General features: G+C 34.7%; 1 protein-coding gene across 5 annotated transcripts in view; it reads left to right on the top strand.

Annotated features, from left to right (window-relative positions):
- Positions 1–24,673, top strand: part of LOC142983825 (solute carrier family 41 member 1-like) — a 120,889-nt gene that overhangs the window by 21,685 nt on the left and 74,531 nt on the right. Inside the window, exon 2 of one of the 5 annotated variants that reach the window (XM_076130925.1) lies at positions 17,935–18,245. The exons of the other annotated variants lie outside the window; for them this stretch is intronic. The gene's annotated coding sequence lies outside the window, so the exon portion shown is untranslated. The remainder of the gene's footprint in view (positions 1–17,934; positions 18,246–24,673) is intronic. 5 annotated transcript variants of the gene reach the window in all.

The raw sequence follows: 24,673 nt of genomic DNA, 5'->3' as shown, positions 1-24,673 counted from the left end.
GCCTGAGTTTCTTTGCTCATTGCCCTTTACATGACTAGGTCATCAACAGATTCTAATCTAACATTAATTCCGATACCTACGTACAAACAATGATGATTGATTGGTGATAATTTTTGCTATTTTAAGTTATCGATCATTAGTCAGTACACTTATCAGAGTTTGGTCAGCTAACGTACGCGTGCGCTTTCGTCTTTTGGTTTTACCGTCAATATTCCTATTTAAGATTAGTGCCGATAAATTATAGTAGAGATAGCAATTACTTGTTTATATGTAGCAAGAAGTTTGTGTGAATTTCAAAGCTTTGCAGAAGAATGAGATTTAATTATTACTGAAGGGAGTTCACAGAATAAATGACTACTACCATAAATTCAAAAGTTTGACTGATATATGCCTCTTTATAATTCTTTCATGCGGAAACTTTTTAACGAATTTAAATGAAATTTGGTACACGGATTAACACATAGTAGTATTTTTGCCCTCACAATTATTTTCAGACTAAACTTTAGAAAAAGTAATGAGCAGAAACTTGTAATTACATTAATTTTATATCTATACTAGCTGACCCGGCAAACGTTGTTTTGCAATATAAAATTTAAAAAAAAAGGTGTCACTTGGGGGTATGAAAAATAGATGTTGGCCGATTCTCAGACCTATTCAATATGCTCACAAAATTTCATGAGAATCGGTCAAGCCGTTTCGGAGGAGTATGGCAACGAAAACTGTGACGCGAGAATTTTATATCTATATTGGATGGTGGGCACGAATATTTTGTACCATGTTAATTTATCTACAATAAGTAAAAGGTTTACAATCCATATTAATTGCATATTAATTGAACTAAACAAAAGTCATGTATGTATTCAAAAATATAAAAGTAAGTTTGTTAATCATATCTCGTTACCATAGTACGAGCTTTGCAATAAACCGACCGGATGTGCGTTGGCCATATTATATATTTATTACTTAAATATTGCCATTTCAATCAAATATCGTAAAGTAATTGGTTCTAATTCATGTGTGTTACAAACGTGATATTAATCAACAATAATAAAACAATCAAATATTGAACTCACTTTATTAAGCTATAAAAATATTAAGCTGATACAATTTTCAGTGTTACTTTATGAGCTGATGATGACTAGCCGCGGTACCACCCGCATTGACTCTTTCATCCCCCATTAAAGCTGCTTAGGGGTTGATTTTTGTAAAAATAATTAAACCATATTCGAGCCTGGATTTTCAAGTATCTTTATGCAAAATTTCAACTAAATCGATTCAGCGGTCTAGCTGTAAAAACGTAAAAGACAAGCAAACAAACTAACAGACAAATTTTCTCATTCCTAACCTAATTATAAAAGTATGGATTAGTGCGAATGATTGCTATAATGTAGGTATGAGTTAATTTTACTGCTATTGGCTCGTAAACGGCTCGTCTAGGCGTATCGGGTTTTTCGATGAGGATTAAATATATCAATAAAGATTGTAAAAGACTTTCCAGTGTGATTGGCTGAATGATTTATCAGCTTTCAGGGATAAAGAACATATGTATTTTGTATCTAAATTTGGAATAGAATAATCAGCAACAGGTGACATTTATAGTTGCGCTCAATGGTCAGTAAAAGATAAATGGATTAAGCAGCCTTTGGCGCGGACATTCAATGGATGGGTGGTCGCTTTGTGTTATTTGAACTGAGTTCAGCCTGGAGGGCACGGTAAGTGTTGGCATCGGCTGTAGCCAATTAAGATAACAGTCGCAAGGCCAGGTTATAGGGTGACTTACACAATTTTGTCAGTAATTTCACCACTATAATACTTATACGATAAATGGCACTTTTTATATCATTGACGGTAATCATCTCAATATTAGATTTTCATCAGTTCTAATCAATATTTATATACGATTCAGATTAAAACTTAATTCGTGTAACAACTTGCCAGATTTTTGAGATAGAATCAGTAATTTGAAGTGGTTATCTGAGTGCAGATGGTCAGATAATTCGTTACGTACGTGCACGTGGATCCGACTGCTGATCATGAGTTCTCGGGTTCGATTCTCAGGTTGGCCAAAATACTCTTGGTTTTCCTATTTATCTCTACCAATATTATAAAGCTGAAGAGTTTGTTTGTTTGTTTGTACGCGCTAATATCAGGAACTACTGGTCCGATTTGAAAAAATCTTTCCGTGTTAGATAGCCCATTTATCGAGGAAGGCTACAGACTATATATCATCACGCTACGACCAGTAGGAGCAGAGTTCCAGTAAAAATGTTACAAAAACGGGGAAATAATTCTTTAATGTGACGCAAGCGAAGTTGCGCGGGTCGGCTAGTATTAGAATATTTCTTAATAGTAGCTTAAAGGTTTGGTAACGTGCCCAGTAAAGGGCAAAGGCTCGCCCCCTACGTCTCTTTTACCCGTCTGCCACAAACCGCGTGGCGAAGGCTTTAGTTTTAAGTGTGTGTCCGCCCTAAAACTTAACCGTTCACACTCACGGGTTTTTCCCATACGGTTTATGGTCTCAAGTGGGCAAAATAAAAAGGATAGTATATAATTATGTATGTATATTATACTTACACTATGACTCTTAAAATTTTATCGCAATTTGCATGGATCAACGTCATTTCAATTAGGTTTTGTACGAAATCAATCATAGATTAATACATGCAGGCTGTATGTTTTGTACAAATAATTTGAGATTACGATCATCAATCACTTAAGTCACGTAACGGCAACAATGAAGGGATTTTTTTTATTTTGATTGGTTTAAATCGGCTTGATCTAGTGTTCTTCTATCAACTGCTGCTGTGGCGTAGTAAGTAGTGTATTCGATTGCTGATCAAGACCCTTCGGTTCCCGGGTCTGACAAAGGGCTACAAGAATTTTAAAATCTGTATTGGATTATTCTCAGCAGCCCGGAGTTTGGTAATGTGCCCGGTATACGGGAATAGGCTCACCCTCTATTACATGGGAATATCATTAAATATAGCGAAACTGAACTGTAGAATTGTATGAAATAATGGGTTTATCATATACAATTATGCCTGCATCTTCAAATTAAAATATCCTTTGTTTCATAATTATTTTACAGGTACCTGAAATAGTCAAAGCTTTTTTAATTTACCACTGTATCGGAAAAGTTGTTCTTGAGAAGTAAGGGCAAGAAAAACACGGCTTGTTGATAAATTGGTCATTCTAAGAATGTGTAGAGGGAGAGTTACATTTTTTACATAATATTGTGTGTAGCCAGGATGTGACGCACATACTAACCGCAAACTATGAAGTAAATTCGTCACGCATATATTATGGTTACAAAAAATTACTGTAAAAAGACTTTGAATCGTGGACTTTGGATAGCAAGTGGGAAGTCCAACATCAATTATCGTGATTTAAAAATAGAGGACAGAGTCCAAAATATAATTAATAGATTATTGTTTGGAAAACCCACTTGCCGCGGGGCCAATTTTCCACTATAATTATCGGTACCCAAGATGTGTGGATGAGAATGAAGCGAAAAAAGTTTGTAGAAACCGTAGTATGTGGTGTACTTTGATCTTAAATTGCCCACATGGGGTTTTCCTCTGTGTGATTTATTTATTTATCATTTAAGAAAATCTGATCAGTACCTTTAGTTTATTCCGAAGGATCCAAAGTTCAATAACGTAATTAAAAGGAAATATACTTGTATATTTCCGAGTTGTTTGATTTATGAAATCGATAAATTGTAATGAGTATTCCAAATCGTGCTAAAACAAGTGAACTCTTGAACACTCTCATAAGTTATATGATATTTTATGTACCCGTTGTCATATAGTTATTGTTCCTCAATAAAATATTGCCACTTCAGTCATATTTCTCTAACTTTATATCTCTTCATACATTTTTATGTGTGTCGTGAAAGTTTCCACAATAATTAAATCAGAATAGTAATTATTTCGTTTGTTTTAAATTATTTGTCGCTGTATATTTTGTGGTTTATTAGTTATTATCTTCAATATTTAATACCTATATTGTCTTATAAATTGTGTTCGCGGAACGTGACTAGGTCAACTACCCTATTGCTATATAAAGTGTAATTGTAAACTTCTTCTTATTGCTATTTGAAACTTCCTTTAACAGATGGACAGTTTATTATGGACTAGCTAACCCTCGCAACTTCGCTTGCGTCACCTCGTTTTCCCCGTTTTTGTAACACTTTTTTACTGGAACTCCTGTTGGTCATAGCGTGATGTTATATAGCCTACATATAGCCTTCCTTGATAAGTGGGCTAGCTAAAACTGAAATATTTTTTCTAATCGAACCTGTAGTTCCTGAGATTAGCGCGTTCAAACAAACAAACTCTTCAGCTTTATAATATTAGTATGGATTAATATATTAATATTAATATAGATAAGTGCCGAAAAGCCTGTCTGACAGCAAATGTATAAAAACGACTGTCAAAATTCCTCTTGAAGTCTTGACAAACTTCCCGATACTTATTAAGATACTAGCTGACCCGCGCAACTTCGCTTGCGTCACATGAGAGAATGCGTCATATTTTCCCCCGTATTTGTATCATTTCTCGTTGCTACTCCGCTCCTATGGGTCGTATCGTGATGATTTATAGCCTATAGCCTACCTCAATAAATAGGCTATCTAACACTGAAAAAATTTTTCAAATCGGATCAGTATTTCCTGAGATTAGCGCGTTCAAACAAACAATCAAACAAACAGACTCTTCAGCTTTATAATATTAGTATATTAGTATATATGGTGAAACCGGAGCATCTTTATGCTTTCAAATAAATTAAGGCATTGACCCACGGACCTGAAAGTCCAGCTCAGCTCAGTTAAGAGATGATTATGATTCAATTATTTAAATGTCTGACTAAGTCCCGTCCCTGACTGCTCCATCGTAATCGGTTCTTAGTAGCAAATCTTTAAGAATTATTTTTGCACACGGCGCTTTATATGGCGGAAGAGATACTAACTTTATAATATAATATAATAAATACTAATATTATTAATACGAATATATGGCTATTACGCATTCACATGTAAACTGCTAAGTTGATTTTAGAAAATTTACTATGGAACATAACTTTTAATTCGCATTGATTGTCAGTCTGCGACCACCGTCAGGCAATTTCAGGCAAAATCATTCAGTTCACGCCCCTTTTTCTTTTTATATTTGCAGTTCCCACCTGAAATATAGATATCATTGGACAACTCACACACGGTCATTTGATTCCAAACTAAGCAGAGCTTGTACTATGGTAACCAAATAAATGATAAACATACGTATGTATATATTTCTAAATACATACTTATATAGATAAATTGATATCCAGGCTCAGAACAAATACTCGTGCTCATCACACAAAGATTTAAACATTGATTTTTTTAAATATCTTATATTGTTGGTTCATCCAGGTTGTAAAGGATTATTTTACCCCGGGATTTTTTTTCACGTGGTCACGGACTGACTGCTACTAATATTTATAAATGCGATTGTTCTTTATGGGGTCCTGTGAAACTTTCACGAAAAATAGTACTTTATGAATTTTAAAGAAATTTGATTAGATAATTTAAAAGCTAGATTAACACATATTTTACCGCGATCAAAGTCGCGGGTACAAGTATATTATAAGATTAAGACTTTCCACCAAACTGGTGCGTGCTAGTCACAAAACACGTAATTCATGTTTAATTACTTTTACAATACACTTACACAAATTACGATTTTCCACAAAACATAACAAATAGTGATTTCTTATTAATGATTCGTCACACATGATTGGAGTGACGCACGTCTATTATCTAAAATAGAAATATGCGGAATAATTGCAAATTATAAAAATATGTACCTGTTTTTTATATACCACTGTACATACATAAATATAGACAGGACCAAAAAACGCTTCTCGCTACGATCCTTACAAACTTACATCCTTGTAATTTGTTTATTTCTAATATTTATTACGTTAGAATATCAGTTCTCTACCTCGACTTGGCTAGTGGCCATGGTAGACTTAACCTAAAAGGATCAGGATCAGGATTCGAATTCGACCTCCATACTGTTACGATATTCCCTATCGCAGCCCAACAGAGGCAATAATTACTCGTGACAAAAAACGTAACTTGTCAACTTATCGATAAAACAATATTAATTGCCTTATTTATGTTGTCATGAAAATCACATTCTTAGTAGCATGAGGTCAGCAAATTTAAAGCAATCCAATCATTTTTTAACGACAATACACTGATTAATTACTAAATTACATTTTTTATCAATATTGAGATATTTTAACATCAAGGATTTAATGAAAAAGCAAACAAACACTGAAAACGATCGTTAGTGAATTGTATTTTGGGAATACTGCTCTTTACAGCACTCACTGTTTCAACAGCTTTATGTTATCATAAGCCTTATAAGGTGCTGAAAATATAATTTGAATGTTGCGGAAAGGTGAATACTTTGCATTTTTCATTATACTTAAAATCCCATCGGTAAAGTTGAGAGCCCTTTACGTCAGTCTAAATGAGTAATATCAAAATAAAACATTATTAATCTAAGTGACACTTCGAATAATCAAAAAATACAGTAAATAATTTATCTACAGTGATTTTCTTAATTCGGTACTATCGAAAAAAGAAAATCAGTCAACATTAATTAGAGTTCAACATTAAATAAAAAAAGTTGTTTCTGAATACGCCAGGGGCACTGATATGTTTGGCATACAAAAATTGTAGATTGCTACTTGGCCACTGATAATATCGATAATAGATGAAAATCGCACTACTGTAACTGTAATCGCGCGATCTCATATATTTGGTACTATCTGGAAGAGATGGTGTGATATTTAATTGACAAACTAATAAATAGTTTTTGCGAAATACGCTAGGGGCGCTGATCACTTTTAATACAGTCTCTCAGTAGTGACAAATAATGCCCCCCCCCCGGACATTTTATAACAATGTACTCTATTCCAAACCTATATTTTCGTTGGTATCATATAGTTTACAGTGCAGCCGCTTTAAAGTATATATACCTTATCTAATATTTTACTAAGATCTTCTTTGGCCAATACATAGATTCGTGATTAGGCTAAACATACAATTAAGTGTATATACAAATTGAAATGGTGATTAAAATGAAACGTTAGCAATAAAACTTGTTCAAAGAAATATTGGTTACGGCATTATTGTAAAACGTTATCCGAGATGCAATGACGCCAGATTTTACAGTCATAGGCTAACAAACATTCTCTGTCACTAGTGAATCACAGTTTTGTTATACACTTAAAAAAGGAAACTACCTGATTACGATGCAACGAGGTACTGCAGCTGTCCGTCTCCGGAAAAAGACCAAAGGGGGAGACACAAGACCACGTGGACAAAAGTGGTACGACGACACATGAAGCCATGTGAGGTTGGAAAAAACGAAGTCGAAGACGGCGAAGTGGAGAAAGAGTGTAATAAAAGATGACCCCTCCACCATATGGGTCGAATAGCCAGGATAAGATAGAGAGTGAACCAGAGTTCTGAAAGAATATGACTACATTTTTTTTGGCAAAAGCCACGCGACGTCACGGCTAACGGCTAGGTATAATGTATACTGAGTTGGGTTAGTTCTGACGTATTAGCCCCTACCTCCAAATTTTGATTAAACCAAGTCATGCTTAATTTATTTATACCTGCTAATCATATCTATACTAATATTATAAAGCTGAAGAGTTTGTTTGTTTGTTTGTTTGTTTGAACGCGCTAATCTCAGGAACTACTTGTCCGATTTGAAAAATTCTTTCAGTGTTAGATAGCCCATTTATCGAGGAAGGCTTTAGGCTATATATCATCACGCTACGACCAATAGGAGCAGAGTATCAGTAAGAAATGTTACAAAAACGGGGAAAATTTTGACCCATTCTCTCTTATGTGACGCAAGCGAAGTTGCGCGGGTCGGCTAGTGATAAATATAGGTAAATACATACATACGATAAATATTATCTATTTATCTATTCAGCTCACCTTCTCCATAGCATTAAGTATAGACCTTTCCCTCAGTACGTTACTTCTAATGACCTTGCGCTTTTATCATCCATTGCAATGCTACACATTTTGCTATGTCGTCCGACCATCTAGATTGTGGGCCTTCTAGGCGATATTCACCTATTCCATGGTCCTCAAACCGTTACTGCTTAGGTCCACCTGCCGTCTTCATGTCTACCGAAGTGTCATATCCATTGCCATTTCAGATTGGTTATCGGCATATACACATCTACGGCTCTTGTATAATATATTTTGAAAGTTTGTATTACCTGACATCCCAAACTGTTACCTACCCATAAACACAGAACGTTGCTTATCTGATAAGAATCGTCGTAATACTACTGAACTGATTTAAATCAAAAGTCCATTACTGTCCCACTGCTGGGTAAAGATCTTCTCCCGGAATGAGGGAGGGACTAGGCCTAGAGTCCACGCTGATCTGGTGCTGATAGGGACTTTCCGGAACTGTTGTAAGAATTATTAGGCATGCATTACGTTTTTTTATCGTTAGAACAAGTGATAAAAGTCATTTGTGTATTGCTTCTGGTTCGAACCCTCAACCACTTGCGTGATAAGCACATGCTTAAAACTATCATCGCTGTAGGTGTAATTAATACTCAAAAAAGAACGGATTTTCTCGGAAATTAGCTGTTTTGGATCTCGTAATCTAATATAGGCAAAACAAACACGTTTCATATCTACGTAGGTACTGTGTATCTCATTATAGATATGTGGTTTAAGGGATTATTAGCAAAATCATGTTGCAATAAGTAGTAATAAAGAAATAAAACCATAATCTGAAATATCGCAATAAAAGTTTAATATCATTAAGACAGAAGCGACGTTCTACCATATATACTCGTATATCTATCATGACAATCATGAGTCGTGTTTTTTAAAACTTTAGTATTGGATTTAAAAGATCAGTGATATCCGAGTGGTCTAAGCTTGCACCTCGCACGTGCGTGGCCAACGGTTGGAAAAAGAGACAACACACCAATGACTTTCCGAAATTATGTATGTATCTATACTAATATTATAAAGCTGAAGAGTTTGTTTGTTTGTTTGTATGTTTGTTTGTTTGTTTGAACGCGCTAATCTCAGGAACTACTGGTCCGATTTGAAAAATTCTTTCAGTGTTAGGTAGCCCATTTATCGACGAAGGCTATAGGCTACATATCATCACGCTACGACCAATAGGAGCAGAGTATCAGAAAAAAATGTTACAAAAGCGGGATTTTTTTTACCCATTCTCTCTTCTGTGACGCAAGCGAAGTTGCGCGGGTCAGCTAGTTATAAATAATTATCACTTGTGTTAACGGTGAAAGAAAACATTGTGACGAAACCTTACATGGCTAAAATGTTCTGTAACACATTTCTTGAGGGCGTGCAAAGTTCTAAGCCCGCACTTAGCCAGCATGGTGGACTCAAAGTCTAGCCCCTCCCTCGTTCAGGAGATCTTTACGAAGTAGTGGGACAGTCCTGGGTTAGAAATTGGAATAAGCATTTGTTTCACATCTCAACTGATAGTAAGTGGCTACCATACACACCTTTCTAATTTTATATATATTAAGGAAAAAGATTTCTTCAAGACATAAATGTATTAACGAAAGCGGTAGTCGAGTGATATGCATTGGTTTACTAATATTTGTCTTTCAAAACAAAATTACTCCATTTGTTCGACTTGTGACGATCGGGTAGTTACTTCGAGTCCGATCATCACAATTCGGATTTAACATTAAGGCGTTGCGATGTCGAGCGGCACTTTTCCCCAACATTCATCTACAAACATTCAGTTTTGCCGAACGGTTAGACCGAATAAAGTCAAACCGAATAAGGGTAACTAATTTTAAAAAATCTAAGTTGTTTTAGTGTGAAATTAGGTTTGGATTTCGGCATATAACGATAAAGGAAAACATAATAAGGAAATATTGCATACCTAAGAGTTCAAAACGCAGTTTTTGAAGAGGTACAAAGTTTTAACTTTACGCGTGACGGAATAGCCCCTCGTAATGGGTTTTAAATATTCCTTATAAATAACAAATAATTGTCACAGAAAAGTGAAATCATTGAGAACGTCAGTAGTAAAGTCCTTATGCATGATAAAATAATGAGTGTCTGAAGATTTCATCTTTTCCTTTTGCCATTGACGTACATTTATTTCAAAACATAAACATCATAATTTTCGTTATTTATTACCTTCTATGATCTTGCCCAATAGGCTTAGGCAGAATGGTTTGTGAATGTTATTGATATTTTCCATCGTCAGCTATAGACCGCGATAAACAACTTTGTTTGTTTAAATATAGCAGCAAGCCGCAAAGGTAAAAATGAAAGCAATAGTAAATGTTTTGTATTTTGCATAGGAGCGCCGGTCACGGCATATGTTTTGTACGTTTTTATATCTATAACGTGTAATTCTCTTCTACATCACTTAAGACACCAAGTTATTTGGTACGTACCCAGTGGTTTTATAAGGCTCACTTGAGCATCATAAAGCCACGTGCGTTTTTCTATTGTCTTCACGTGAAGCGCCAAGCAATTAATAACCGATTAGCAAGTGACAAAAATGAAGAGTGACATCGTCAGCGGATTCGTTGATTACAATCATAAATAATTAGGTGGTAAAAGATAATTATAATATCTAAATTAACAGATCTTGCGATTTTAACATCCGGTGGCTTATAAGACTGATAGCAAGAATTTTATGTAGGTATCTTATCATTTCCTCGGTGTTAAGGAGGAAAATGCAGTGAAAGTCAAGGTATTAAGTGTGTCATAGGGATAAACGTGAGCTTGAATTACCCTGATGATGTTTGTCACGTGCCGCAAACCAGTATGATTTCAATAAGGATCAAAATTATATGTTAGGTTTTAGTTGTCATCAGTAGGTAAATACTGATATAATTACTTGAACTTTGATGTAGGTATGTTAAAGTTGGAAATTTCGAGTGGTTGGTTAGAGATTGAGCAAGGAACATTCATCCAAACATTAAAAATTTTGCGTTTCTAGTATCACTAGCTTTAGCACGTGACTTCGCCCGCATGAAAAGATTTCCCGAAGCAAAAAGTATACTATGTGTCAATCTTGGTTGTAAATTATCTGTGTATTAAATTTTAATACCATCAGTCCAGTAGTATTTTCGTGAAATAGTAACAAACATATAATAGGTACATCGATCCTCACCAACTTTTTATAATATAAGTAGGAACTATGATAAGCGTAAAGGCTTATTTTAGATCAATATGATTACAACTGGAGGAAAAAATATTTGTCATTCTATATATAACTCTTAAACGTTAAGATATAAATGATAAAGTAAGTAAGTAATCTAACGGATTTAATCACAGCTTCCTGTGTTAACGTTATTTTTACGGAAACTAGTGATAAATCGATACTAAGAAATTATTGAGACATAGAAGGAAAATTGTAATCATTACGACTGTCATATCCGAAAGTGTAGGCCGCCTACCTATTATTATGCTAGTTGCATGTAGGAGGCGAGCAATTGCGAGATATTAGAAAAGGACTATAGCATTTTAGATCGAACCCTAGACCTCGTGATCAGAAGTCTGAAGATCAGAAGTCTTATGCTCTTCCGATGAAATTGAAATTATGTTTTGCGATTCGCATCCTGTAACGAAAATGCGATATGGTTAAAATAGCCTCTTTACACACACACTCTATCGCGCATGAAACAACAATAGCGCGTGAAAGAGCGCGCGTAGGCATGTGGCGACGCAGCCCGACGCAGCCGTCCAGTGTGGGGGACCCACACTGCGGACCCACACTGCGGCTGCGTCGGGGCTGCGGATGTGTGCCCAAAGGCGTTCCCGCGGCCTCGGCACTAGGCGGCGAGGAGGCAACACCTTGGTGGTATAGTGGGTAGGCCTTGCCCTTCTGTTTCGGAGAGCCCCACATACCCCAGCGCTCCCCCGGGCGTTGGGGATGTAATTTCATACATTAACCAAGTAAAAAAAAGGCGAAAGGAAACATCACTCGCCGCGCTAATCAGTAAAGCTCGCAAAGAAAATCGCGAGTGAAGAGCGCGCAGTCTTTCCCGCGCGTAATCCTGCACGCTCCTAAGAACGTGCAATAGAGTGTGTGTGTAAAGGTGCCTTTTAATTATCTGTCTTCGTATCAATTTAGAACTAAAATCACAGCTGCAGGGTACCGCTAGTTGTTTTTTATAAAAAAACTAGCGGACCCGACAGACGTTGTCCTGTCTAATAAATTAAAAATTAATTAAAAAAACATTGTCCAGCGGACAAAATTGTAAATCTAAACCATTCTCAGATCCCCTTGAACACACACAAAAAATTTCATCAAAATCGGTCCAGTTGTTTAAAAGAAGTTCAGTGACATACACACTTACAGAAGAATAATATATATAAAGATATCGTCAAAGCGAACAAGGAAGAATTAATTCAGCAATTTTATCTACACATATCTGTTAAGATTATGTATTAAATATATTCAATACATAGAACTGTGTGTCAATTATATTTTTTTATAAATTGTGCATAGATGCTTCTGAAGAGCGGTCGGCTCTATTGCCGCGTAGGGCAAAGTACTATTGGTATTTACTAATTTATATTAGAATACTAGCTGACCCGCGCAACTTCGCTTGCGTCAACATAAGAGAGAATGGGTCATGATTTTCCTCGTTTTTGTAACATTTTTGACTGGTAATCTGCTCCTATTGGTCGTAACGTATCTAAAGATTATAGTCTATAGCCTTCCTCGATAAGTGGGCTATCTGACACTGAAATAATTTTTCAAAACGGACCAGTAGTTCCTGAGATTAGTGCGTTCAAACAAACAAACAAACAAACTCTTCAGCTTCATCTTAATCTAATATATAAAATTCTCGCGTCACAGTTTTCGTTGCCATACTCCTCCGAAACATATTGACTAAGTCTGAGAATCGGCCAACATCTATTTTTCACACACCTAAGTGACACAATTTTTTGTTTATATGGCAAAGCAACGTTTGCCGGGTCAGCTTGTATTAGTATAAATTTCTCAGTTGTAACCTGAAGTTTGACAAAGTGCCTGATAAATGGTAATAGGCTAGACTCTTATAACATGGTAATAACATTGTTAATAGCGTAACGTGAGTGTATTTATTTATACCTCTTTCTAAACTTTTAGTTGAAACTGTAACAGTTGGTATATATAATGTATAAATCTTACATGCTAAGGTTTTTTACTAAGTTGTCGGACTATAGCGTTTGTTATTTTAAATTTTGTGAGTTCAACGGCTTCGTGTGTTTGTAAACAAACTTTTACTATTTTAATTCATAAAGTATCTATTTTTATAACTTAAGCGTACATAATAAGTGGTTTCATAACTAGAAATGGTAATTCGAAACCAGATGCTTCTGGGTAATTGAAATTGTGTTAATATATGCGCATGGGCTTTGAATAAAATAACTATATTTATAACTAGCTGACCCGTGCGGCTACGCTCGCGTGAATGATTTTTTTTACTAATACAAAGCTTAATTATTCCTTAACAACAAAATATGCTTTTTTTCACGAAAAATATTCTCAAAATTATTTATATCTCATATAACTCGCTCTAAATCATATCCGCCATTAAAACTGTTGCCATGACAACGGAATTTTGTTAATTCAATGTCATTATAATATTGACTATTCGCGACTTCGGTTGCGAAACCTGAATTTTCCCGGGAAATGCGTCATTTTCCCGGGGTAAAAAGTAGCCTATGTCCTTTCTCGGGTATCAAACTATCTCCATACCAAATTTCATGCAAATTGGTTCAGTAGTTTAGGCGTGATTGAGTAGCAGACAGACAGGCAGACAGACAGACAGACAGAGTTACTTTCGCATTTATAATATTAGTATGGATAACATAACGCCTGCTATACCCAAAGGCATAGGTAGAAATCTATACTAATATTATAAAGCTGAGGAGTTTGTTTGTTTGATTGTTTGTTTGTTTGTTTGAACGCGCTAATCTCGGGAACTACTGGTCCGATTTGAAAAATTCTTTCAGTGTTAGATAGCCCATTCATCGAGGAAGGCTATAGGCTATATATCATCACGCTACGACCAATAGGAGCAGAGGACCAGTGAAAAATGTTACAAAAACGGTGAAAATTATGATTCTCTTATGTGACGCAAGCGAAGTTGCGTGGGTCAGCTAGTGCATGATATATACCCGAGTTCACCATTTACAATGTAAGTCTCATGTAATAGGGGGCGAGTCTATTGCCATATTTGTACCGAGCCCGTTACTTAACTCCGGGAATGTTCTAATATATGTAAATATGAAAACCCAATAACACGTTACCTGACCTAGGATCCGAACTTCACAGCAGTCTTACAAATTAGCGTTCAAATCGCAGACTACACTAAGGATATAATTAATTGTACTTATTATTATGCTATCATCAATTCTTTATATCCGTGACGGAGTAGCCATGGGAAAGGTCTTTGTTGAGTAATGGGACATAGAACTAGGTTTATGAATAAAAAAAGGATTTTTTTCAAGAGTGGAGTCGCCAATTAATGCTAGTTTACAACATATCTATATAGTTGTTTTATATACATATAAAACTACGTAATTCTTAACAATTATCAGTACTTATTTAGATATAAGTAGAGCTATCGTAAATTTATGCAAAATCTTATCATAACCATTGAGATTTAATCGTTTTTTAAATGGTAGGTATACTATCAAAATAATATATGTATGTGAGGTGCACGTGTTTAGTGCCACATGATAGATAAAGACTCATCCATTTTAGTTTATCTATATGGCGGCTGTCATTTTCGAAAATCTTTGACAGTCGTTAGTAGTCAGAAGCTTGAAAGACTGACAACCAGTCTTACCGAAGGGTATCGGGTAATATCCCAGGTAACTGGGTTGTGGAGGTCAGATAGGCAGTCGCTCCATGTAAAACACTGGTATTCAGCTGCATCCGGTGAGACTGGATGCCGACTCCAACACAGTTTGGAAAAAACGCTAAGCTGATGATATATATGGCAGATTTTTTTTAACCACCTTCGGTAAAAGATGATACTAAAGTTAAGCTTCTAAGCGATAACTAATTAATGACATCTAAACAACGAAATTGTAAACAACTTGTATAAAAAATGCTAGTGTGTTTGTCTGTAACCATTTTGTAATTTAATTTCTGAAACGATTTCGGACAACTCATGAAGAAATATTAAATTTCAGCTGTCGTCATGGCAAGTCATGGGAATTTCTTGCAAGTCATCCGTCGATGGTGTTTTTTGATCAAACCATGGAAAATCTATTATGGAAAATTTTATTTGCCTTCAACACCCTAAAACCAGTAGCGAGGTTTCCTTCATTCGGTACTATCAAGTAGTGAGCAACATTTAAAATTACTAGAGAAAGAAAATAGTTCTTAACTATGGGCGCTTTGTTTTTTACGCAATTTTTCTATAGCTACTTGGTTGTTGATAGTTGTATGAAAAAAAAAGTAAAAAGAAGTAATCATATACATATTAAAAGACAAAGAGGGTAGGTTCGGATGGGGGGGTTTGTAGGTTTTGCCATATACCAGACATTCAACCTGCTTTTAAGCTACTAGCAATAATATTTCAATAAAAATTGGGTAAACCAAAATGCATTGTCTGACTTTGGATGCTAATCCGCGACCTCATGAAGCAGGCTTATACGTTAATCCAAGTCTCGAGAACAGCAGGCCATACTTGACCATGACGGCAATCTAAATACATTATGTATAACTAGAAGTTGAAGAGCAGTGATAGCCGAGTGGTATAAGCTGACACCTCCCACGCCAGTGGTCGCAGGTTCGAACCCGGGGCAACACACCAATGACTTTTCGAAGTTATGTGTGTATTAGAAATAATTATCACATGCTCCAACGGTGGAGGAAAACATCGTGAGGAAACCTTGTAAGCCTAAAAATTTGTTTAAAACATTTATTGAGGGCATGCAAAGTCCCCAACCTGCACTTGGCCAGCGTGGTGGACTCTAGGCCTAACCCCTCCCTCATTACGGGAGGAGACCCTTGCCCAGCAGTGGGACATTAATGGGTTAAATTTATTATAATATTAGAAGTTGACTGCCTGACCTATCTATCAATGCACAGCCAAAAACACTGGACGGATCGAGCTGAAATTTCGCATGCAGGTAGATGTAATGACATAAGCATCCGCTAAGAAAGGATTTTGATCAATTCTACCCCCGCGATAAGATATGAGATGAAAGTTTGTATGAAAATTCTGTCCTGCCACGCAGACGACGTCGTGGGCAAAAGCTAGTCTTATATATTTTTTAAAGACAATCTTAGTTCATATTTCCTCATTATCACTGAGCAAATGGTAAATAAATAGGTAAATAGAATGAAATACAAAAGGCAGAACATGACTTCAGATGAATAGTCGTACGCAATTAATATTGCACAATGAAAACTCATGCGCACTTTAAATAAGATTATAATATTGCGCAATGTAAGAAACTGACCATGTTGATGAATGTTTTACACTTACATACATACATCCATACTAATATTATAAATGCGAAAGTAACTCTGTCTGTCTGTCTGTTACTCAATCACGCCTAAACTACTCAACCAATTTGCATGAAATTTGGTATGGAGATATTTTGATACCCGAGAAAGGACATAGGCTACTTTTTACCCCGGTAAAATGACGCATAATGGGAAAATTAAGGTGGCGGACGAAGTCGCTGGTAAAAGCTAGTACACATATAAAATCACGCCTTGAGACAATAACTAAAGACACTAATAATCTTCTACCCAAGATTTCATCCAGATGACAATAATTCCCTGGATGAAAAGTGTGTTAGAGTGTAGTGAGTGTTTCTGTATGTTAATCTAGGTTTTCAACTAGATGCTAACAAAAATATATTTCGTAGTTTTTCTGTGAACATGTAATAGACAATAGTAGTTCATAAAATATTTCGGAATTCTTTCTTTCTTCTTTTCATGCCACATTTTTGGTTTATAATAATATTAGTAGAACAGTAAACCTGATGGCTGACAAGGCTGATATTTTACGTGTCCTTCAGAACAAGGAGGTCAGCATAAACATCAAAAGCGGCCACCCATCTATGAAATGTCCTTGTTAAATATTGCTTAACTTGCTGATCGACGATCGAACAAAAATACCAAAACGCTTAAAATATTCTATTTGGTACTTTTTTAAGTTTATCGTTTATCGTAAACAGATGCAGGAAGCAAAGGATTTTATTCTATAACTTTAACATTATGCAGTAACAGTACAGTAAAGCACTACTTACCCGTTACTTGTTTAGGGGACTGTAAGGTCATTGCACCCTAGGTCTAGACCACCATCTGCGAACGAAGTTGAATAAATGCAGGACGGTCTTTATTTAGAAGTCTCGCCTGTTTATTTACTAATACGGTTTAGGGTTCAAATTAGGGTTGGTGTATTAAACGTTATTTTTTAAGTAAAACCTTTCTCCATTACATTTTTACTGTTATTTCTTATCGATTATTTATATTTAACGTTTATTTCGGACGGTTAATCACTCACAATATTACAAAAATCAATCCAATCGTCTATCCAATCTACTCAGCTCGATCAATTAATCAAACTCCATCAATAAAATGAAGTAAGCACATCGTAATATTTTCTATAAATAAAACCATTTAAGCTTAACAACCGGTTTCGTTTTAGCTTTGTAAGCTACAGACTAAATTCTCGAAATTGAAAAAAAATACGCGTTCCGATTCTCGCCCTAAAAAAAATTACACATCCATTGTAAAGACCATTGACCGTGTAGAACCGGTCCGAAGTCGGCAATGTACAGCCCCCGTCTACGCGTCTGTTGCTGTCGAGACTATGCTTTGTATTCTTATCATTATCACTGATTGAGCTGTCCACTTTATATTAAAGCCAAAGGTGTGCTACCTGAATGAACAGTCTGCCCGCGGACGCGCTTCCGAACGCACCTGCCGGCTGCCGGTCGCATTCCTAACACGACAACGTTCAACGTCACACGTGAACAAAAATGTAATTATTTCACGAATGAAATCGAACTACGCAAATGTAATATAAACAATATAGTGTAAATAATTGAATGTAAATATATTTTTTATTTAAAAAAAGTGTTTATAAGTGTGTGTAAATACAAAAATATATTTTTTTGAATTTTATAAAATCCTGTGATATTAGTATTAAGGAGTCCCGTAGAAGCACAACTGCAAGTGAGTACACGATTTTTTTTTGCTTTAAATGTGTGCATGTTTTCAATTTAGTGGCATGAATAAAAAAAATGGTTGTACATTGTTGTCACAGGTAAAGTCATTTTTTTGACGTCATAAAGTGTTTGAGGAACCCGTTTCATAGTTAGAGGTCCCGAAGCAGCTGGGACGTTATTCTAATTTATTACATCAAAGGAAGCCGTACTTAGTAGATAATATTAAATACCGTCATATTAAAATTTGGAAACATCGACTGTAAGGATATTTAAAACAACTACGTGAATAATTCAATTTACATGTAAAAAGTATTCGATAATAAATAATCGTTGTAAAATTTTAATAGGTCAACAAAAATGTGTTGCTCGTATATTAAAAAAAAAACGACAATTTTAACATTTAAAAAGCAATGAATTATTAATGTAGATATGCTATTAATTTTTATTGTTTTTCTAAATAACAACGGAAAAATTTAAAAATAGCGAATTTAATGCTGTTATTATTATTATTTATTGTTCATTTGCTTTATCGGAAAAAATATGAAAATTATTTACGCTGAATAATTAACTTTTATACTGCTATTAGTTTTGCGTGTAATTTAAATACCGTATCATAATGCTAATTAGTCCCCGATATTATCAGCAGAGATATTAAATAAAAGTTAAAGTTATTTGTCAAGGACTAAAAAGTATAGATTGTTAAAAATATATTAACAGATGATCTAATCGTATGATTGCAAAATATTCTAGGAAATAATTGGTACCTAATATATATACCTAGAACTATATGTGAAATGAAGTGAACCGTTTTATTTTTCTGATGACTTTGTTATTCAATCTTCAATTTCGTTTGCATTTTTTGATGGTCAAAAAACATCTGAATATATTGAAACGTAGAGAAAAACAAACATGTAAAAAATATTTAAATATACATTAAATCACGCCTATTATAATATATACTCGTAGATGTATGCAGAGGTGAATGAAATACACGCATTTTGCCAGTTACAATATTGTGCCATGTAGGTAATAAGGAACGAATTTATTGCAAAGTTAGAAGTAATAATCTTATTATTTTAATCGTCGTTGATAAAAATATCATTAAGTAAAAACGTTTTAATGGTTTGAAAAGAAATAAAGTAAGATGAAGACAAAAAAGAAAAAGACAACAGACCTACATACCTTACCTTAAGTAAAATAAAGATCTGGATAGAAATTACAATTTCGTAATTGTAGAAAATCAATGTAAAATAGGTATTTCTGTTGCGTAAAGCGCATGAGATTGGACTACTAAGCAATTTTAAATTGGATTTGTTGCTTAGCAGTTTTGTATGTGTAAACACTATAAATAGATGTACATTTTGGCTTTGTTACAACTAAATAATTTACGATTTTAATTATTGTTATACCTACAAGTATTTACTACACTCGGCAGTTTGCCGAGCGTCGTAGTCATTAAAAAAACGATGCGATTATTTGTAATTCACGCGGTTGCAGTTATTTGCAATTAGCTATATTTTTATAAGTAATTAATATTGTCATGTTTGGAAGTTTGTGTCAAAATGCTTAGTAAATGCCTCTGCCCGTCAAAATCAGTATATAATATGAACATAATAATATATGTGCCTAGAATATTGAAGTTACAAGATACTTATGAGATTGAAAAATCGTGTTCACTTGAATGATTTTAAAGATCTAGTCTATGATCTAGTGTGTGAATTTGTTATATAGATATCTTTGATATTTGTCCTGTAATTTGAAAAAGTAACTATGAACTTTGCGTGTACAAATAAAATAGAATTTGTTCAGTAATCATGCGATCATCGACATTTCGCTGCGCCAGTCGGTGCAACCCAGTCTGAAACTGAACAAAATTAAGTCTTCAAGTTAAATGTTTATAAAAATGGCCGTGACCTGTGTATAAAATATATAAGTGTAATATTTCTGACTCATTATTACTAAGGGTTTCCTATTTTTTACTTCCGAGACCAGTAACATTTTAAGATAAGACAGATGTTTAATAAATATGTATTAGTATTAGGTCCGTATACCTTGTAAAAATTTACTTACAAATGTAGCAGTAATAAATTTGTTTTTTTTATTTAAGAGCTGTCCTCCGAAAAATGAATCGCAGTAGTATGTGACTGTAGCGTAGCAATGAAGATTTAACCGATTTGAAATAAATCATAGAATAACAACTTAGGCCCACGAAGCCTATACAAGTTGAACTTATTAAGTAAATAATCAAATACTTGCAAAATTCTTTTCAGCAGCAATTTAAATCAGGTCAGTGCAAAATTTCATTTTATAGAAGGAAGTAAAAGAAATTCTATTTAAACACGTATCAATGTTATTCAAATGAAACACGCAAGAAATGCGTGATTAACACGTGTGATCAATAACAATCTTCTATAATTTGCAAACACAAGAATAGAATGAAATAAAAAAAATGCACAACAATTATTTAGAATAGATGCTTCGCAACTGTCTGTTCGCGATGATCTCGGAAACTGCAAAACAGATTTTTATACGGCTGTTAACTTGTTACAAAAAACGGAGTAATTCTCGATGAAAGTTTTAAAGGTTTTTAAGAAAGAAACGAGAGATGAATTATTTTCTAAAATATTTTCTGTATATAATATATGTTTCAATATTGAGGGTCAGTTTGACAGTTAAGTATCGGATAACCTATCTGTTAGATAAAGTGACAGATATAAAAATTACTGACATAATTTCATCTAATATAAGCTATGTACATACTTATTTAGTACCAATAAAACCGATGATATTCAAGATATAGGGTCGAATTTGAACGGCAGTTATTATGATGATGCCTATTTGCAAAATATCTAAAAAACGAGATAACACGCGAAACAAATATTAAATAAATAAACAACAGTATTTTGTAATAATCTTAAAGTTTAGTGGGTCCTGCTAACGACATTTTAATCGTAGCGTTTAACTCATTGCCTTGTGTGAGAATTTCCATTGTGACATTCTTGGTTGATAAACTATGGTAATGCTTTATACTATTTACGTTCACAGCTTTTTGGTAATATTCCAATGGGTTTACTTCTTATGCGTGATGATATATGGCCTATAACCTTCCTCGATAACTGGACTATCTAACACTGCAAGAATTTTTCAAATCGGACCAGTAGTTCCTGAGATTAGCGCGTTCAAACAAACAAACAAACAAACTCTTCAGCTTTATAATATTAGTATAGAAGTATCGATTTCGTAAACGAACGATTCCGTTTTGTTTGTTACTGTTACATAAAAATAGTTTATTTTCACCTTTAAGGTAAGGCCTAAAAAAGTTAAATAGGCAATAATATATTACAACGAAAGCATATAAAAACATCCTTCAAAGCAAAAGGAAGTAAGTATTCAGTTTAAACTGAACGAAATTCTGCTCAGCATTTTTCGAGGTATGCGCATAGAGATAGACACACGCAGCGGGGTACAACGTATTATTTTTTGTTATTGTGTAATATGTAAATGTTGCAGTTTTGAATACTAAAAGTTTTATCAAGAATAGGTAAATAGTAACCGCAAATATTCGTACAGATATCCGCTTATAAGTTCAAGGTTACCTGCAAAAGAAATATAATAAAATAGATTTCGATTAAATAACTATTCCTGGTATAATGATATTATTATATCAATTATAAATTCATTTTAACATTCTTGAATGACGCTTCATGCAGACACTATTCCCTTCCGTTAATCAGCCGGTGGGAAGGCTGAACTGACACGACCATTGAGAGGTCAGGCACAGGACACAGGAGAGGCACAGAGTCTACAGCCTCAACTTCCTAACTAATCGGGAAATTTTGAATAGAAAAGCTCAGCATAGACTTTTTGCCCGTCTCAGGACTTGTACATCTGCGCGCCATTCGCATACCGAATGCGCAGCACAGGCAAGTATTATGTATAAATAAGAAATGAGTTATGTATGCATTATTTAGATTTCTTCAAGCTGTTTTCCTTCACCATTAAACCATGTCTGTAATAATTCAAATAAAATTATTGCTTGTGTCCAAATAAATTATTGTTTTAAACGCACAAGGAAAAGATCGTTAGTTAATTGCATTGAAAACTTGCTTTAGAATGTTCTGGAAGATGGTGTTATTTATCAAACGTCGGCAGGAGATAAAGTGTTCTTCGTATTCTGGAAGAAAGCTTTAAACAGGCTTTGAGGTGAATAAAACAAGACATAAGTGGTTTTAGGTTCAATAAACTACGGGAAGACGAAGTGATTTTATGAAAACTAGTGAATTATAAGGCTAAGCTGGTTCTGTATATAAATGATAGCTGACCCGCGCAACTTCGCTTGCGTCACATAAGAGAGAATGGGTCAAAATTTTCCCCATTTTTGTAACATTTTTTATTGCTACTCTGCTCTTATTGGTCGTAGCGTGATGAAATATAGCCTATAGCCTTCCTCGATAAATGGACTATCTAACACTGAAATAATTTTTCAAATCGGACCAGTAATTCCTGAGATTAGCGCGTTCAAACAAACAAACAATCAAACAAACAAACTCTTCAGCTTTATAATATTAGTATAGATTTTACAACATTTTATAAAACCTATACAGAAAAATAAAACTTATATTGATAGAAAAACACAAGCACCCAAAAATCTAAAGTTCGTGCAGATGAGTAAATGGGACAAAGTGTAGTTTTTAATTATATCCAAAATATAATTTTAAGATTATTTTGTTTCATACATACTTAGCTACTCTAGAAAATACAAAATAGTGACTTCATAACCTATAGACTGAGTTGTGTGTGAAATTGATTAAGTGCGTGTAAAACTAACGGCAAATGTTTTAGTATTTAGCTCATTCTAACTCTATAGTTTGAGAATGAATTTAAGTACCGTGGTAAACAGTTGGCTACTAGTATTACATAGCGTTGTGGTTGGCAACTGGTTGCATGCGATTTTATTTCTCTAAGATTTCCTTGTTTGACCAGCAGTTTAACTTTTATAAAGGCTTAGTTTATTCAGTCAGAAGTGCAGTCTCGGCTTGAGTGAGTATTAATTGCAACGATAATGTACGTTAATAACGATACGTATCGATAATGTTAAATAGACTGTCCTTTATACCTTTGAGCTAAAATTCTAAAATGCACAACATTTATAACAAGCGATAAAATATTTAAAAGTTTAAATTCCTTATTTATTACCCGACGTTTCGACCGAGTTACACCGGTCGTAGTTACGGGTTTTTTGCTGCTTCAGTTGTCTGTTGCTGCTGTTTTAGTCGCGACAAAATATAAAACTTTGTTGATAGTTTGCGCTATTTGTGTTATTCAAAACATCCTTTGTTTCTTTGTCACTTACAAGTAAAACGTTGTCTTTACAAACAAACAAAAAACGCTAATGTCTCCAAAATTGTACATTTTAACAAAAAAAAGCAATTGCGCTATTATTTTTTTATGTCATAAAGACAGACATACATTTTTTAAGGAGTAATATTAATTTTAATCTATTGTTGGTTCTATGTGTTTTGATAAACACGGGTTTCGGTACAGTAGGAAGCATGGATATAATGACATATTATTATATCAGTAGTCTCGCTCTCACGTACAATCATGAATAAATATTGTCCAGTTCTATGTTTCAATAGTAACGTTTTAGTTGAAAATATAATGACAAATATATTAGAATAGTAGTTTTTCTTCCTCTCTCTTCATGTGACAGTGGATACATATATTTGCTGGCAACTGTACAGAAGTTTTTACGCCAAACCTTTAAAACAAGATTTCCAATTTATTGCAATAATGATCTTCCTCTTAGCCATGTCGTAAAAACCTTTACGCAAATGACGCACAAAATTTACCCTAGATAAACATGAAGAGATTTTTCCGCGTAAAGTACAGAGAAAGAACCCTAAACTGTCTTTGTGGTTGTTTGTGTATACGCCTATTGATTGCGAGGATGCGGCATGGATTTCCGGGCCGGGCCAAGTACTATTACTTATTCTGTGGCCGGGCAGAGCTATAAGGCTTTTGTAATTTAATGTTTATTTGTTTGTCGTATGGTTAGTGGTCAACCTAGTGTCAAAGTTGTTCAAGCCGCCCGAAAGACCTTTGGCATGGCTTAGCGCCTGTTATCATAGCAGACAACAACCGGGACCGACTTTTTACGTGCCTTCCGAAGCACGGAGGCGCCCAGCTCAAATACCACTATGCGGTCACCCATCTATGGAATGACCGCGCCAAGGGTTGTTTAACCCACAGATCGTTAACCGACCGGTGAGCGCAACTGGCTATGGGCGCTTCCGTAATAATTAGATTATTAACAATAGCTTGCTTGGAGTTTTGTAACGTGCCAGGTAAATCCGTAGGCTGGCCCTATGTAGGTCTAACTTTGAAAATAATGAAACGTGGTTGTATTTCAAGCAACATACAATCAGAATCAAA

The sequence above is a fragment of the Anticarsia gemmatalis genome, chromosome 25 (genome assembly GCF_050436995.1).
Source record: "Anticarsia gemmatalis isolate Benzon Research Colony breed Stoneville strain chromosome 25, ilAntGemm2 primary, whole genome shotgun sequence".
Taxonomy (NCBI): domain Eukaryota; kingdom Metazoa; phylum Arthropoda; class Insecta; order Lepidoptera; family Erebidae; genus Anticarsia; species Anticarsia gemmatalis.
This window is presented reverse-complemented; position numbering and strand designations above follow the sequence as displayed.